Source organism: Rhea pennata, chromosome 2, assembly GCF_028389875.1.
Source record: "Rhea pennata isolate bPtePen1 chromosome 2, bPtePen1.pri, whole genome shotgun sequence".
Classification (NCBI taxonomy): domain Eukaryota; kingdom Metazoa; phylum Chordata; class Aves; order Rheiformes; family Rheidae; genus Rhea; species Rhea pennata.
The window spans coordinates 51,597,763-51,615,584 of NC_084664.1; the positions used below are offsets into that span (position 1 = coordinate 51,597,763).

The following is a 17,822-nucleotide window of genomic DNA, read 5'->3' on the forward strand; positions in this document are numbered from 1 at the left end:
AGCAAGAAATTGGAGGTGATTAATGAGCCTTTGCTTATTAGCGCTGTCCGGGTGCTTTGTCTCAGCTCCCGGCTGGGGAGGGGCAGACGGGGAGGGGGCTGGAAGGGGGCACCGTGAGCCAGCGTGCAGGAAACCACACACGAACACACACGCACAGAGACAGACAGACACACACCTCGGCCGGGCAGCTCCGCGCCTCAGCGCGGCCGCGGAGGCAGCGGGCGGTGGGGCGGGGTGGGGCGGCGGGGAGCGCAATGGCGGCGCAGCCAACGGCTCCTGTGAGGCGGCCGTTGGCGCGGCCGAGTCAGCACGAGCCGGAGCGGCGGCGCTGAGCGCAGCGAGCGCGGAGCCGGCGAGGAGCGACGCGAAACGCGCCGCTGTCTGCGGTCCGAGGCGCACCACGCTGCGTGGGCGGGGAGAGAGAGAAAGGGAGAGGGAGAGACTCACAGACAGACAGTACAGCCGGGGAGCGCGGCAGATAAAGGACAGAGGACAGGCAGTGAGGGAGAGGAGCGAGAGGCAGAGGGGATCCAGTGAGGCACGGAGAGAGACCCAGGGAGAGGACAGGCAGCGCCAGAGGCAGGGCAGGCAACGGCAGCTCGGCGGCGGACGAGGGAGACGCGAGCGGAGCGGGCGGCGGAGCGGGGCGAGGCGAGGCGAGACGAGCCAGCCCGAGGCGGGAGGCGGCCAGCGGGTCAGGCGGCGCCCGGCCACCGCGCCGCGGCGGATCTCCTCCCGCGGAGGAGGCGGAGGCGGAGGAAGAGACCATGTCTTTCAGGAAGACAAGCACTGTACTGTAACAGCAGCATATCTGCAGCAAAATAAACAAACCAGCCAACCAAAAATACCAAACAAACAAACAAATACCCAAACCACCAAGAAGCCGGGGGCAGATCCCATTTTCAGGCAAGGTAAAAAAAAAAAAAAAAAAGACAAAAACCAAAGCAGAATCTGTAGACATGTGTGGCGTGATGTTGTTGTTGCGATTTTTTTTTATTTTCCTTGCAGCATGTGTTTTCTGTCATTTTGTTCGAGTCATTCGCCCCCATCCCCCTTCCTCCCCCTCCCCATGATCTTTTAATTTTTGAGGTCAGGGTGGCTTGAGTGTGTGAAGCGGAGGGACAGGGAAATAGGAGCTGTGCATGGAGCTGGGGGCTTGTTCTTATTACATGCGATGTGCAATTATTTATAGTAACTGCAGGATTCCGACTTTAAGATGCGGAATTTACCAGAGGAAAAAAAGGATAACGTTCATAGTCGGGGTGGGTCGGGGGGAACGGACGGGAAGATGATACTGGTGCTGAAATTGGATCCTTGCGCTGAATTCCTGAGCCGCGTTGTAGATGCCAAACCCAGGTATGCAATTAAAGACTGTTGTTGTTTCTTTACGTTGTCCGCAGCGTGTCTCGGAGGAGGATGTCGGTACGTTGAGAAAGTTTTACCTGCCACAGCGCTGGCTAAAGCTGAGGCGGAGGGGCGCTCGGGGCACCGCGCTGGCTGTTCAGCCCCTGGCGCAGCGCACGCGGCTCAGCGGTAACTGACGCGTTCACCTAAAATGGGCGGCGGCGGCGGGTCGGGGCTGAGGTGAGGCGAGGCGAGGCGCGCGCGGCGGCGGCGGCGGCTCGCGCGTGTCCGTGCCGCCTCTGCCGTGCCCAACGGTCAGAGCCGGTTTTCCAGGGGCCAGGGAAGGGTTTACTGCAGGGAAACGCCTCATAGGTGGTCGCGGGAGAGCTGCGGAAAGTCGCAGTCCTTCTAACAGTCGTTCTAGCGAAAATGAACCAAAAAGTGCTTAAAGAAAATACCGGTGATTTGTGAAAACTAATGAGGAATACGCTTTAAAAATACCCTTTACTCTGCTAGAAGAAAAGCAGCAGCCTGGGTTTGTTTGACTTGCATTATTCCGAAGTGTGGCAGTTTGAGGGTAAAAAATTTACTTGACGCTTCGTTAGTGGTTTTTTGTTTTGCTTTTTCGCATGCTGTGAAGGAGAATCGCAGTCCACGAGTTCCACGAGTTCTGTTATTTTCATGAAAAATAGTTCATTTTACTCTGCTCAGTGTAATTTTGCTGGTTTCTATGTGCGTTTCAACTGTTTTGTTTGTAGATACAACCCAGACGAGCTCATCCTGTGCGCCCATTGTGCAGTCTTGTTTAATTATATATATATATATTTTTTTTGCATTCATTTGCTGTTTTGACTAGTGGAAATACGCTCAAATTTCAGGTGCATTTCTCTGTGCTAGGTGTGTCTCTGCGCCCCTGCTCTGTCTCCTCTGTCTGCGCACTTCCAGGTGTGTGCAGTTTTGTGTAAATTCATCCCGGTGTTGCTGTTGTTGCTTGACACCCTGCAAACGTGCTGAGAAATGGAAGAGAGCCATTAAATAGTAATGCAGTGTTTCGCTGATCACCTGTTTGACTTGTCTACCATTGCGCTTATCTGGATGCATGCCTGGTTTGTGTTCTTCCTAACCGTCTCCAAAATGGCATATGTAAATTTTAGCCACGTACAAAGAATTGAAGTTGAGGGTTATGGGGGGAGGGGGGAAACACTTTAAACTGACCTGCAACTTTTCAGTCGCGTAACTTAACTGCACATTGATTTTTGTTTTAGCAGTCTTCGTCACGGATTGAGGCAAGTTTGTGTGCACTGTTAGATTTACAGATTACTAATCTCTCAGTGATTTTGCCTCTCAGTTCCCAGCTGAGCATGGGTACCTTGAGAGCTGTGGTATTAGCCCTGTCAGAGCATGCTCCGGTTGGGAGCTCGGGTGTGTTCTATTTTTAATACTATTTAATGAAGATGCTTCTCACTCTGCAATATATGAAGCATAATGGAAGAGCAGAGCGATGATTGGTTATGGATACTGGAAAAGGAAAAATGCAAAGGTAAAAGCGGAAATCCCTCAAATATTTATGAGATTAATGAATGAAATTTGAGTTGTGCAGAAGACTGGTTGATCAACTGGGTTTGAGTCAAACTGTTTTGTGCTGTGTAAAATGATTTTATTTAAATTTCTTTTAAAAGTTGCATGAAACAAACTGTAGATAGAAAATGATTGGTTTTGTGCTGCTGATAAATCTGATTGTATTTAGATATATTTAAGTTTAAGAATATCCCATTTTAATTTTATCATTGAAATGTCTTACAGTGGAGTAGTATTAATTTAAGAAATATTTTTAAAATCTTTTTCTTTTCTGTCTTTTGAATTTCCTGGTAACTGGTTTTAGCAGGGATCAGAGTTTTATTCCTTGCAGTTAAAAGTTAAATTTAGTTGGTACCACAGATCATTGGTGCATGTAATGTTTGCAGAATGCAAGCAGCTGTAAACCTCTGTGATATATTGTGTAAAAGAGAATACCTGTAGATTAAGTACAGTGTACAGCATTATGCAAGATGTATGTAGATATGTTTGAAAAAAATGTTTCTTTAAATCCATAAATCTGCAACTGGAAATATATTTATTGACTATTTACAGCAGTTCATGCACTCAGAATCATATAAAGAATCTTGCCTCGGTTAAAGATGTCATGTATATATATATATATATGGAGAGAGAGAGAAAATACAGTTGTTATATATGAGAGAGAAAATACAGTTGTATTTTTATATATGCAACAACTGTATTTTCTCTCTACTGTCTACAGTATTATAAGATAGTGCTCTAAGAAATTTTTAAGTACACATTCTGCAGACCCTTTTTCAGGCAATTAGTTCTTCCTTTATCTATATGTTAATGTTACTGACTACCTGAGGTTTAAATCTGCAAGTGAGAGTTGGTCAGATGAGTATTTACTGTGTTGTATCCTTGGAGGAAAAATTACGTAAGATACAAAGAGCATAATGAAAGTTTTAAAACAGGTATAATGATAGAGAGAGACCTCAGAACAGTGCAACAGTCACTTTGAAACTTTTTCCTGCTAAAGTAAAATTGAGGGCAAGTTTTATCTTCCTTGATTGCACTTCTTTTCCTGTGGGCATTACTCAGTTATTTGCATGATTGCAGCAAGCTGGACTTGGCCTAATAAATCAGTATTATTAAATAGAATTTCTGGGAGTACCTAAAAGAAACGGAAGAAGTTTTAAAATCACTACTCTCTTGGCTTCCTCCCAGGCTATGATTTTAATAACTAACTTAAACTTACCGTTAATGATAATAAAAACTGCATTGATTCTAAGATGGCTTACAGTCTTTCTTTCCTCCCTTAGACATCACTCTCGATACAGTCAATGGGAGCTTTGAATTTGGAAGTGTATACTGGGTTTGGTTCAATGGTTACATCAATGCTAAAGAAAGACATGAGAAAAAGTCTTCGGCACTTGTAAATCGGTGTTCTTCATTGGTTTTAGAGACAGTATAGGTTTATACCAGCTGATCATATGCACATCTGCTGGGAACATACAAGATCCTTAACTTGCTTGGAGTAGTGCTGTCAATTTGGATGGCATTAATTCCAGAGCAGGAAAATGATTTTGGCAAATTAGCAGATCTTTGTTTATAGAGACTACTCACAAATGAATGTCTTGATCCAGTGACTGCTCCCAGCTCTATCTATTTGTTCTGTTGTAAAGAGAATTTGTAACATATATGATTATTTAAAGGGAATACAATTCATATGAAGTAATCTATTTTTGAAAATACTCTTAAAGATTGGCCAGTTGAGAAGTAATGTAACTGCCACACAATAAACTTGCAAAATCCATTTGTCCCCTGCTCGTTCATTTATTACATTTGAAGTTCTGTATGAAAATTCTCAGCTGGTAGTAAATCAAACAAACAGGTCACTTATTCTAGAAGACTGAAACATATATCAAACAAATAACGAATATATGGCAAAGATTGTGTATGTTCCAGTGGAAAGCATTTGATTCTGAAGACTTTGAAGTACTGTATATGAATGTCTTTGTATATGGTAACATGCATTTCTAGGCACTTCATGTTCTAAGATGTTTTACAAAGACTAATGACAAACTGCAATCCAGGTAAGTAGAATTTTCCCCATTTTAAGGCTGGGTAAATTGAGTTGCAGAGAAAGTATGCAAACCATGTGAGGTCACATATCTAGTTCTTGACAGCCTGCAAATGAGAGGTATTAGCTATTCCCATATCCAGTCTTACGCTTTTACTCATAGATGATAAGGCTGTCTGATTGATCACTATTGTTGTTGTTATTTTCCTAATTTTGCAACTTCACATATGAAATGGTGACTTTCAGAAACATGTAGATATAAATGAAGTTAAAATGTCTTTTATAGCTATTAAAGAAGTTACATTTTTACATAATGCCCTTTTAGGTAGGAAGTACCTTTAATACAACTGAAAGAAATGAATAATTGTTAGTCCGGATTTCTTTTGGAAATATATTTAATATGCCTATAAAATCATGCAGACATACATGTTACTGTTCATGAACAGGATATATTTTTGTTTGATTCTTTCTTGGAGGCTTAAACTCCATCATACCAATTGCCACTGTGATTTCTGTGTGTATGCCAGTGTGTACATGCACGCAGTTTACTAGAAGAATGAAGAAGACAGAATATTATAAAACTATAATACCTATTTATCAAGAAGTGAGTCTTAAAAAAGAACCTTTGTAATTAGTTCTTGCCAAATATATACATTTGTCAGTGGAGTTATAAACCACTTAGTTACAGGATTTAACAGTTAAAACTGCTCATCATTTCTTTGGATTTCTGAAGTAACTCCAGTTGAAGACTCTGCGTTATAGCATATGGTAGTTATGCAATAGGTAAACTTGCCAGTGCCTTGCAAATGACCATATGTAAGAATAGTACTCTCTGTAGAGTCTTGCACATTCTTCCTTAGCTTATCCTCCTTTTATAAGAATACATTAAGAATCTATACTAATACTTAACATTTGGCATATGCATTGGCATACTCATAGTTATAACTTGCATTCATTTGAGGGGAAAAGTATTGGAGTTTTTAGTATTGCTTTTACAGAAAACAAAAGATTTTCATACTGCTGCCCTAACGCGATTGCCCTCTTCCACCTGTTAATAACATTGCCATCATACACTGCCACTTATGTTGCCATTAATGCAGTTTGCAGGCTTTCTGGTAACCCATCATCAGTACACTTTTTTTTTTCTTTTTTTTTCATGTTTCCTTGAGAAAAGGAGTTGCTGAAAAGGTCTCCTTTCATTAAAATGTATCATTTTTTAATCATATATTTGAACCATGCTAGATCATTTTGGATACCTAAATAAATAATACGTTGGTATATGAGAATGTCATATCGTGTTGCCTTTTTGCCTACGACTAATTACACTTTTACTGAGAGGAAGAGGAGAAGTACAGAGAAACCTGGAATAAACAAAATACCCTTTAGGAACTTCCTCCTGTAAAATATGTTACTTCAAGTAATTGCTGCTGTAATAAACACTGTGAAAATTTTAAGACAACCCACCAGCATACTTTTTTTTCCCCCTTTTTGTGCTGGAGAAGCTATGAAGTGTGAGTGTGTGATAATGTTATACAATATGACTTAGCTGAAATGCAGAAGACATAGGTAGGCAGTGACAGCTGGGAATTTGGAATTTATGATTTGGATATCTAATAACTGGTTTTGAAACATGGGATTCTAGAGTATTTGCTGGTCACTGTTGTTGCTGCAGTGACTATTTAAGACTGTTCTCAGGCAAGCTTGTTCTCACAGCATATGTTGAACTATGTAATGTGGGAAGTGCATTTTTATAAGTGAAACAAAATGTTGTCTAAAGAGAAGCCAGAACACTTTTGTGCTTTTTTTTTCCTCCAAACAAGATGTCTACTCCTGATCTTTTAGGCCAGAAGTCACAGTTAACAAAATGAGAACAACAAGAGAGAGAAGTCCTATGAAAAGTATTCTTGTATTTTGAATGATCTCTAGTGTATTTCTCATTTAGTCTTGGACAATACTATGATGTATTTATGAGCTGTTTATACAGCAGCTATGCTAAAATTCTAGAAGCTTAGTAACATCTTGCAGCTGACCAAGCTGTCTCTTTCTAAATCAGATCTTTTAAAGCTTTTGGATAAAAGGAAGGCTTAAATGGTCAGTAGGGGAGTGTCCAAAAATAATCAACAATAAAAAACCAGCACTCATTTCCTCCAGCTAAATACTAGTGTTTGTTTTTAATCTCTCAAAGTATTTTTGTTTTTTGTCTGCAGTCTGCATTAAATCATAAAAATCAGATATACTAATTCAACTAATTTCAGAATTCTGTTTCATCCCAATTTTAATGTTCACACAGCAATGATTTTTTTTGGTTCATAAAGTCAGCTGAGCCAGGTTTATAGTCTAAGGATTTAAATCCATGATCAAAAGCATTCTTGAATATCTAATAATTTTGTCACTAATTAATTTTGATATTGCAGTGTTGGTATTTTAATTTTATTGGCCTCATGAGTTGAAGTCTCCATGTGTATCCAATACAGAAAGCATTTTGTAAATGTTCATCATGTCCGTAAACAGAGTCAAACTGTGGTCCTTTGCAGGGAGTACAGGCTTCCAGATTTTGGTGATTTGAAGAGCTTTTCATGGTGTAGTACTTTATTTATTGTGAAGAAAGTTATTGCAATTTGCTCTTGAGTAAAGAGGGATGGCAAGGCTTTTTTCATAAAAGAAGCTAATGCAGATAAATAATGCAGTAATTAGAAGCATATTATAAATACAGTTAAATAGTTGTGCAACTGAACGTTTCATTTTAATTGTTACCTAAGTACTTTGAATCATTGATTTCATTGAATTCAGTGGGAAATTTTACTGGGGAACAGACATCGATGTTGGTGCTGTCATGTGAAATAGATCCAGCATAGTGCACTGCTCTGTAGCACTTTCTTTGTGTTCTTCAGCTGTCTGTGCCATTGAACTTCATTAGAAATGGTTTGCCCTTGGTTGTACAAAAGTAAATATTGAGTTGTTGTGGCTCTAACTAAAGTTTATGTTTTTTTTCCATCGTCAAGTGACTATTCCATTTCTAAATCTGTTGCCATCGGCATAACATTTAGAATCATTGCAGCTGGCTTGCTCAATGTATTACGAAGTATTTGTCGTGGAGCCAGATCTCTTTATGATGCCGTGAAAGCTTTAGGAGAAACGCATCAAATAAATTGGTCCATGGTAAGGGCTGACTACAGATTTTAGTGCAAGCTCGGGAAATGCCTGATAGCTTTATAATTTGGGTACTTTATAAAGCCTTGAAATCTAAAGTAAGGAGGTCTGACTTTCATGCTTTGGGGTTTTGTTCATTTTAGAAAAATTCGGAGCTTGCTTCTACCTGAAAAGAAAATTGCAAAAATAGATCTCAAAAGAAAGCATAATGAGTAACTTTAGGCATTTTAAAGTGCCTTATTTCAAAACACCTACACCATGAGGGAAATAATAGCAAAACCATTTTTAATTCAGGTGTGATTTGGGGGAAAGCTTTAATTCATAGAAAACAAGTTTAACTAAATTGGAAAATGCACTATATTTACTAGCTTTATATATATATATATATATGTATTCTTTTTCACTAGATTATAGAAGTCTATTCTACATAAAAGCAACAATATGGAGTGCTGTCTAGTAACAATAACTGTGGCAAACAGCCTAAAAATCTTGTTAGATACTAAAAGGACAACCAATTATTATTGATGGGTAATACAAGTTTTATAATCTGTGTAGTGATAAAAATGTCATCATTTGGAAAAAGAAAAGAAAAAGAAAAGGAAGTCTTTGGATAACCTGCTACCTGAAGGAACCCTCTCAAAATCAGAGGCTGAGATAGGGGAATAGCAGGGAAGAAGACACACAGGATTAGTGGCAGTAGGACTGAATGAAGGAAGAAAGCAGGTTATGAAGGATCAGAAGCAAAGGGGATGAAGGGGTTTCAGGAGACTTTTCCTGAAGATTGAGTGGTTGAGTAGGCGAAGTTTCAGATTACTTGGGAGAAGATTGTGTAGAAGTATAGCTTCTTTTCAGTACGTTTTTTTTTCTGATAAAAATCTTACACAAGCAAGGTGTCTTTTGTGTCTTTTTTAATCTTTACATAGCAAATCAGGACAAAATGAGTATACCACTTAAATCCCACATGATCGCCTAAAAGTTGGGATTACAGGAATTGTAAATGATGCGTGTCTCTCGAATTTCACTGATGCTGAATTGCTCCTTTCTGCCACCTGGCAGAGGAGAAAGGAAAAATCACAAAGCTGTTGCCAAGGAGGAGGCTGAGGACAGCTACACAGTGGCACGCACGAGGCAGCTACTTCTTAACCTGGCTTAATATCAATTCATGAAGCTGATGAGTCTTGGTGAGTCTTGGCAGTGCTATGGAGGCATGCAAGATCAGGGCTCTATAGTATGCAGCCAGGTTCACTATCAAAATAAATCGGTTTATTTCCTTAATAGCAATAGCCTCAGCATACCAATAGCCTCCTAAATTATTCAGATATTTACTGAAATGGCATAATGTGTCCTGTGATGGCATAAACTCACACCTTTTTTTAAAAGGTTTTGCAATAATGGCAGAAAGAATGGTAGAAAAGAACAGATTGTGGGACATAAATGATGATGCGGCGTTTTGGCTGCATGTAATTGTGCTGCCAGTAACCATATAGCCATAGTATTTGGGCTGTGGTTTCTGCAGGCATCTTGTCCACTCATCACGATCGTTTCCGCAATGCGGGAGGAAGATGCGGCAAGCACATACCTCTTTCAAAGCCCACGTATTTCTTTGATGTTTTTGTTACTCCCGAGGCTTTTTTTTTCAGGAAGGAGAGTAGAGAACGTAGCTTGTACTCGCTAAAGCTGATTATAATTTTTCCTCTATAGATCATTTCTTAGAGAACTGTATGTTCAAAACATTGCTGCTAACTCTTTTCTATATTGCAATTGTATTTGATGTCCAGGAGATGAGTGTCCAAATGTAGATTCTTTTGGCACTAACTTTTGTTTGTGTTTGTTTAATAACATATGTTTGTTTCACATCTTTATTAATGTTGTCAGGCACTTTAAATCCATATATAATAAAATTGCATCAGCATGAGAGTGTATTAGAAAATAAGTCTGTAAAATAGTGGTACTTTAAGAAAACACAGAATTTGTTAAGAAAAACAATTTTACTGATTAAATAGCACGATTTCAAAATCTCGCAAAAAAAGGAATCAGTTCTAATTGCGTTAGTACTTTGAGAAAAACTGTAGTAATGCCTAATTCTTTGACTTGTCTGAAAAATCACAACAGACTGAGCAACTCGGATTGTGCTGTGCATTCAGAGCAAATTTCATAGCGTGAATGTGGTTGCTAGATCTGCAATGACTCAAGATCATAACACAGAAAAAGCACAAGTAATTTAAGTACATTCCACTGGAACATTTAACTATGCATCAGAAGTATTATTTATTACTGATGCTGAGTAGTTGCAATGAGGCTGGCATATGATGGTATAACATGCAAGTGCTCTTCAGAATATCAGTTGTGTATAATATATATTCACTGCTAGACAGATGATTTTAATATGAGGAATTCTAAGATTCCATTTTTGACCTGTAATGGTTTATATTAGAGCAAGTAACTTGAGATCCTGTTGCTCTTAAGTATCATAAAATTGTAAGAATGTAGACATTTGCACATAGCCTTACAGCCTCAGTGGCTGTAAAAAAAGAATTTTGAGGGCTGGAGAGGAACTAGTTACCTTCCTTTAGGAGCAGCAGAGTGTTGTGAACACAGTGTAGTTACATAATTTACCCTGTATCTTTGGGCGCATGATAAAAACATGATTTTTCCGTAGTGAAAGTCCACAGCCTTGACTTAAAGATTATTGAAAGAGCAAGAAGTTAAATATTAGAGGAATTTGCTGCAGTCTTAATATAAACTCTTTCTTTGTTTTATTTCTTTATGTACATACATCATCCTGCTTCCAGCATCTGTGTCTCGGCCTTGTTCCTGGCCCCTTCCACATATGTAACAATTGTCTCTGTTCTGCTTCTTATATTGTCTAACCATTCTTTACACCAGGCTTTTGCTTTTCTAAGTTGTGTTTCTTGCATGAGCTTTCCTTTGTGAAACTGATCCTTCTGAATTTCCTTTATTTTATTTTTCTTTTCTCATTTGTTTATATTCCTTAGCTTTAGTATCTCACATCTATCTACATCAATTATTTACCTGTGTTTGAAATGGCTGAAAAGTTGATTGTTAATCATATAGTATCATTACAGTAACGTTTTCTGAAGTTTATTGTAGTGTGCTTTTTAAAATAATTTAACTCTATAAGCATTTGGACAGTCAGATTATATTAAAATGTGTTATATAAAACATAACATCATTATTCAAAATATGCTAGTTCCCAGATCTCTCAGTCTTTGTTTCGGTATCTCTTAAGGAGAGAGCCAAAACTAGGTACAGCTTTCTGGTTACATCTTCATGGAATCTAGAAGACCTTGTGCTTTTGAGCCTCTTCAGAAGTGTAGCTCAGATGAGCGTACCTAAGTCTTTCTCAGGCCTACATTCAAATTCAATAACTCTGTAGAATTGCGTATTTGTGCTTCTTGGAAGGTTTGTGTGTCCTGAAATCTTCATTCTTTTGCAAAGGTTATGCAACTGGTGTAGAACCTAATACATTAAAAAGAATGCAATTTATTGTAGTATTTGATTGCACAATGAAAGGAAAATGGAGCTCTTAGGTAGAGATCTATTTTGTGTTTCAAATCTCTACATGTGTTGAATAAGCTTGGAACCTGCCCTAAAAACTGAAGGTTATATATTCTTCTTGCAACTTTAATTTCAGTGATTGTGTAGCCATAGATTATGTTTGGAAGTCAAAGAGACTGTAAAGATAGTTATGGATAGGGCAGCACTTGAGGACCTATGGTAAAGACATGATCCGTTTTTGTGAACTGGATTCATAGAAGATCCCTTTAAAGATAGGGAAGCGAAATGATATCTACTTAGCTGAAATTTCATGAGTACCTGTAAGACTGACATATGTATGTTTGAAGGAACATTGATTGCTACTCCCTTTTGAAAGTAGTTGAGATTTACTTTTCCTGGAAATCCAACTATTTTTTCTACATTTTGTTGACTCTTTTTTTTAAAAAAAATAAATAAAATAAAACAAACTTTTTTTCATTTGTCATTGCTAAGACACAACAGGAGAAGTCGCTGTGTTCAGCTGGTAACTACTAATGTAATCCAATTATTTGTTTTTCAGTAATCTGATTGCCATTTAGATTGCCAATCTGGTTCGCTAATTGCCACTATACTTCATAAGTTTATTATGAAGATAACACTTCGAATATTCCAAAACACAATAAAGAAATGGCAGTATTCTGAACAGATGATACATGAACTGATTTATATATATTCTTCAGACTGGTGGACAGTCAGCTCAGTTAACTCTAAAGCTTCACTGAGCTGAAGAAATCTCATTCCATGCTTTAACGAGATGTTACATCAGCAAATCATTTATTCCACGAAGAATGGTGCAATACTCTCTCCTCAGTGTACTAATAATTGCTACTGATAATTGAACTGAAGAGTTCAGTTATTGTCTAAGCAGATGATTTGTGATTTTTAAAAGTGTGTGTGTAGATGTCTGTAGTTACATGGGAGACCTGCAAAATAGCGATACGGACTTGTTTATCACTAAGCCTATGCTCAAGCTCTTTGAAGGGAAACTTGCTTTTATTGATTTAATTTTATTGTTTTAATCTTTGCAAATAAAGGCATGAAAGTGTTAGTTTGTGTAACCTTATTGCTGTTCTTAACACAAATACGCAACTAGATTCTGTTTCTGTAGCAAGAAGCTGATATGATTATAGTATCCTTCCAAAATGTGCATTGAAATATTTTGTGGTCTCTTAAGTTTTAACATGCACTTTATATTTCTGAGAAAAACTAAGGTTGAGGTGTTTCCAAATGGTTATATTACCAGTCTGCAGCTCAATTGTCTTTCCAGTCCAGTGGGTTAGAGTGTGTTAATTAAGGAAGAGAACAAAGTTAGTCCATGAGAGATAGGCAAAACACTTGTTTTATTTATTCATTCATTTATTTATTTATTTTGGTCTTTCTCCAGAATTCAGAAATTTGAACAATTGAACCTCCTGTTAAGTGGTAAGGAAAGCTGCTGTAAAAGTAGCTTTGCCTTGTGTGCTTCAGCCCAGTAAAATTAGTCCAGGTGCAAAACATAGCCTACAGTCCCTACGCCTCTGCTCCCTCGTGTTGGTTACATGAAAAGCAGTTAATTGCTGAAGACTTTGCTGGCATTTCAGTGAAGACAACATGCAAAGCAGCGTAACGTGATGATGATGATGCTGGGCTAATACAATTGATGTCAGTGGGAGCATGTGGCTCTTTAGCGATGCTTTCTCCACTGATTCCTGTGGGTGGGTGGGGGAAGTCAGGTAGTGGGTCCTGGGCCAGTGGAAACCTGTTCCTCTGTGCTCTGCATGAGCCATAGGTAGTGAGTGTGATGGTGAGAAAATGGCTGTTCACTTAAGTAACAAAAGGAGGCTTTTTAGCCCTTTTATGAATTGGCTGTGTAGCCCATGGGGGGAGAGAGGCTATATTTCCTGAGTCAGCAGAAAACAGATAGTGCCTTTGTCTTTTAAAGACTATTTTCTGGTATAGTAAGAATAAAACTTCATGAAAATTTTTCTTCTTCAGTGAGGTGGCAGACCTTTAGTACTTCTAAATGCCTTAGGTAATTTTGATGGTTTTGGGAGATTCTTTACAGTGGAAGGCTCTTAAAAACATTATCTTAAAAAGGAGCTACAAATTCAAATGCTACAAATAGCATCTCTTGTTGAGCTATGCACTGTACTAATATCTCCAAGAAAAAGCCCTGTCATGAGCAATAAGCAGTTTAAGAGGGGGATAGTCTGCCATGAGACGGTAACTCGTAGAAAGAAATCCTAGCGCTAAAAATCCCTATTGTTCCCTTATTAATTTTTTTTTTTAGTTCCTAACATTCTGCTGTGCTGAGTTTCCCTTCCTCACATTCGACTTTAAGAAGTAAGGATGTCTCCTGGGTAGGAAAATAGGCAACCAGCCATCTCCCATCAGTGTGAAGCTTTTGAACAAAGATTCTTTCTGGGAGTGAATCTTCTTAAGAACAAAAGAAATTGTTCTTAAGCAAAAATGATCTTCCAGCATCGTTTGCGCTCCACAGCGAAAAGTAAGCTGACCAACCCACTAATTGTATCAATCAGTATGTTTGTAAAATATGTGAGCATTTGTACTACTTGGTAGACAGTGAGGATAAAAGCTGTGGTATACATGAATATTTCCTGTAAAGTTTTGAAAAGCACTGGGCATGCATTCTAACTTTGGCAATGAAAGTAGACTTGAACTGAATTGAACTGCTCATCCTTACTGATTGCCTTGTTCAGCTTACGTTATACTCTGCAGTGGGCTTTAATAGGGTGTACAGCTGCTGTACTCCAGCCTCCTTGAACTACCGCAGAGAAAGAGTCCTGTGTAATTGAAATATGAAAAGAAAGTTTGAGAGATGTGTAGGCAGTGCTAGGTAGTAGATAGAAATGCAAAGAATAGCGAATACGGATAACAGAATACTGCTAGGTAATAGCAGAAATGCAAAGAATAATAGTCCACTTTCAATGAAGCCTGTATCATAAATAGAATATTGTCACAGTATTTAGATGCTGGTATAACTACCTATTTTTTCCCCCTATTTGTTGTGACTATTATGGTGCAGGTTTGCGTGCTGCTTGTTTTTCAGTTCATTTATGTTTCCCTGGAAATAATTCTGAGTCATTATTATAATTACTTCTAAGTGCTATTTCAGTCTAATTAGATTTGAAATGAAATGGACTTTGTAGACAGAACTTTGCATGTGTATCTCTTGTTTGTTCCATCTCCTACTTACTATCTTGTTTTAGTAGTTCCTAAAACAGTTTGATACAGAAGCTACACTTAATTGTAATGTGTTCCAGTAGGTCACACAAGAAACATGCAAGGTTTTTTTCTGGTAACTATTATTTTTATTACTATTGTTAAAAATTCTGGACTTCATTTTTTTTTTTTTTTACCTGCCTTATTGTCTCCATATATAGACACAAAAATACTTTTAAAATTCATTTAAAGTTTCATCAGTGACTGCATTTCAGTTGTACAGGTGTTCATATTCTGCCATAGGGCTCTATGTGTAAAGGGGCTTTGGAGAATGAAAGACATCAGAGAATTGTGGTATTATAGCTAGAGATTTGGATTATACTTCTAGCTCCTATTTTGACTAACTTCATTACTAGTTTAACCTCTGTATTCCTTACTTTCATTATCTGTAAGGAAATACAATTTTTATGTATTTATATTCCCAGAATGCGTTTTCCCCCTTAATTAGTCTATAATACTTCAGAATATTTTGTAATAAAGAGGCACTACAGGAGTATAAACTTTGCCACTGTTCATACTAGCAGATACAAGTGAGTTACAGTACCTTCACAATTTAACTCAGTCACAGTCACTGTTTGCGTGTAGTCCATTAACCCGCAGCAAATACAAAGTGAAAATACTTGCTTTACAGTTGCTGCTGTTATTCTCTGCTGTCGGTGTTGGGTATTATTGCCTCCATTTAGTTATTCTTCTCTTCAGACAGAGCAAGCAATAATATACTTTTAGTAGTTTTAACAGGTGATAATTTTTGAGAACTTGAACAGGTACAAGATTAACAGAACTTGAAAGCGGAAGTTTTCATGTGTTTAAAAAACAAGTTCCTTCTAACAAAAAGCAATTATTTATAACTCCCTATGCTAAGTTTCATTTGATGTCTCAAAAACACCTTTGTCAGGAAAACTAGTATTTCTAAAAGAATTTTTATTTAAAATGAATCTTTTATTATTGTAGTGTAAATATTTTTACAGTCATCTTTGTGGTGTATGTCATGAAAATATATGGTAATGATTATGTAGTTATACATATGAATTTAATAGCTTTTTACCTCTTTATTCAGATTCACAAATTCTACATTTGAGCTCATGTTTGGGGTTATAATTCTATTATTTTTTATTTGATGGAGGTTTTCTAGCGGTTGATGTATAGAGGAGCCTTGAAGCATTTTAACATTGTCTAGTTTGCTGGAGTCAGTACACATGTGCAAGCCCAGCTTTTACGGTTAAGGTGTCCACTGACATCACTGGCATCACAGTTTCACACTGGATGACCTTAGATGTTGCTTAAATTAGTGGCCTTTGAATAATAATAATAAAAAAAACGCTTTACTCTGTTCTCATTAAAGCACTAAGTAGTTCTTACGTAGCTGTTCCATACCATTAGCACTAGGCTCTTTACAGGCTTTCTGAGTGCTGCTGTAGGCTCAGGGCGAGCTCCTCACCAAGGAGCTGGTTTGACTGCTACGCAGCTTGTGTCCTTCTTCCTTTGTGCCAGATTTGCATCCTGTTTCCCTGTTTACCCAAGGAAGTAACTACCAGCCATAGATGTGTGACTGGCAGAAGTGTTTTAATTGTTTTTTTTTTTTCCCCATCTTGTTCTGCTTTATTAACATAAAAGAATGGTGTAATTTAAAACAGGAGGACATCTTTCTGTTTTTCCAGCTGCCCTGGAGCATTGTGCCTCTCCTGGTTTCTTGAGTTTTCTCTCACTATTGGGGATTTTACAGTTTTCCACTTGCTGCCATTAGCTCCAGCTAGTCTTTCTCCTTTTGTTGTTAGCAATGTACTGTTTCTCTGATCTTGAATTCCTTTAGATTTTTCTAATATTTCTGATATTATTACATTATCTGTTTCCCACATTTCTCTGAACTAGGGAACACCACTAAGCCTGTTCTGGGTTTAGCCAGAAAGAGCAGCTAGGTCTTGTCTTTCCGTGAAGGAGAGCTTCCCTCTTATAGGGATACCTTCCTTGAGTTCTGTACTAGTTTATGTTGCTGAAACTGTGTAATGCATTTTAAATTTTGCATAAACAGATGGCCAAAAGTGCAAGCCAGATTCAGTAATAAAATAAGCCCAAGGCAGCAGTAAAACATTGATATATTTAGCATTAATTTGCTTTTCATAGGGTAAGATTTCCTGATTAAACCTTTTATATTAGCCATTTAAGCCAAAATACAGTGTTTTCCTTTTCTGGTGAAGTATAGATTGAGTTACAGACTTTTGCACTGGTTTTCTGATTGCCTGATGAGAATGTTTATCTATTGTATGAACAAGTAAAGTACACTTTCGTTCATTAACTTTTTATGGAGTGTAAGAAAAAGCCTAAATTGGCTTTCATGTGTGTCATTATTTAGTCTGTATGTATTTCTTTAGGACTTATGTTCCAAAAAACTTTGGTCTGATCTAGTAAAACAATTATGAATATGCTTTAGTGTTAAATATGTAAATAGCGTCAGCGGTTATGGCATGTCACTACCCATCTGTCTCCAGTAGGATAATATTCAGCTGACATTAGCTTCCTCATAACTGTGTGAAAATAGGTATGTCTGCAGTCATTGTTCAGCGATAATATTGTCTCATTTTGCTATGTATGTATGCCCAGTTCTTACATATAATGTATATACACATATATACATTATAATGTATATACATCTGTAATTCACTGCAATGGAATGTTTACATTCACTGTGGCCATGAGCAGTAAAATAGATGGAAAGAAGGAATAAAAATGATCAGGTTAAATTTTACTAAGTAAACTAATGGCATCTCTTCTTAAAAATAATATGCATGAGCCAATTAAAATGCATGTATGATATGATGGCTGTAAAAAAAAAATCAATATTGTAATATCACCTTTCATTAGAAAAAGTAGTGTTTAGTGTTTTGTTTGCTTGTTTTCTAAGGATGGTCAGTCAAAGACTTCAAAGTAT

The 17,822-nt window shown here is 37.8% G+C and overlaps 1 protein-coding gene across 1 annotated transcript in view; it reads left to right on the forward strand.

Moving 5' to 3' along the window:
- The first annotated feature begins 1,302 nt into the window (after positions 1–1,302).
- The window catches only part of ARPP21 (cAMP regulated phosphoprotein 21), a 144,551-nt gene continuing 128,031 nt past the window's right edge, over positions 1,303–17,822 (forward strand). Inside the window, exon 1 of the mRNA XM_062569494.1 lies at positions 1,303–1,356. The gene's annotated coding sequence lies outside the window, so the exon portion shown is untranslated. The remainder of the gene's footprint in view (positions 1,357–17,822) is intronic.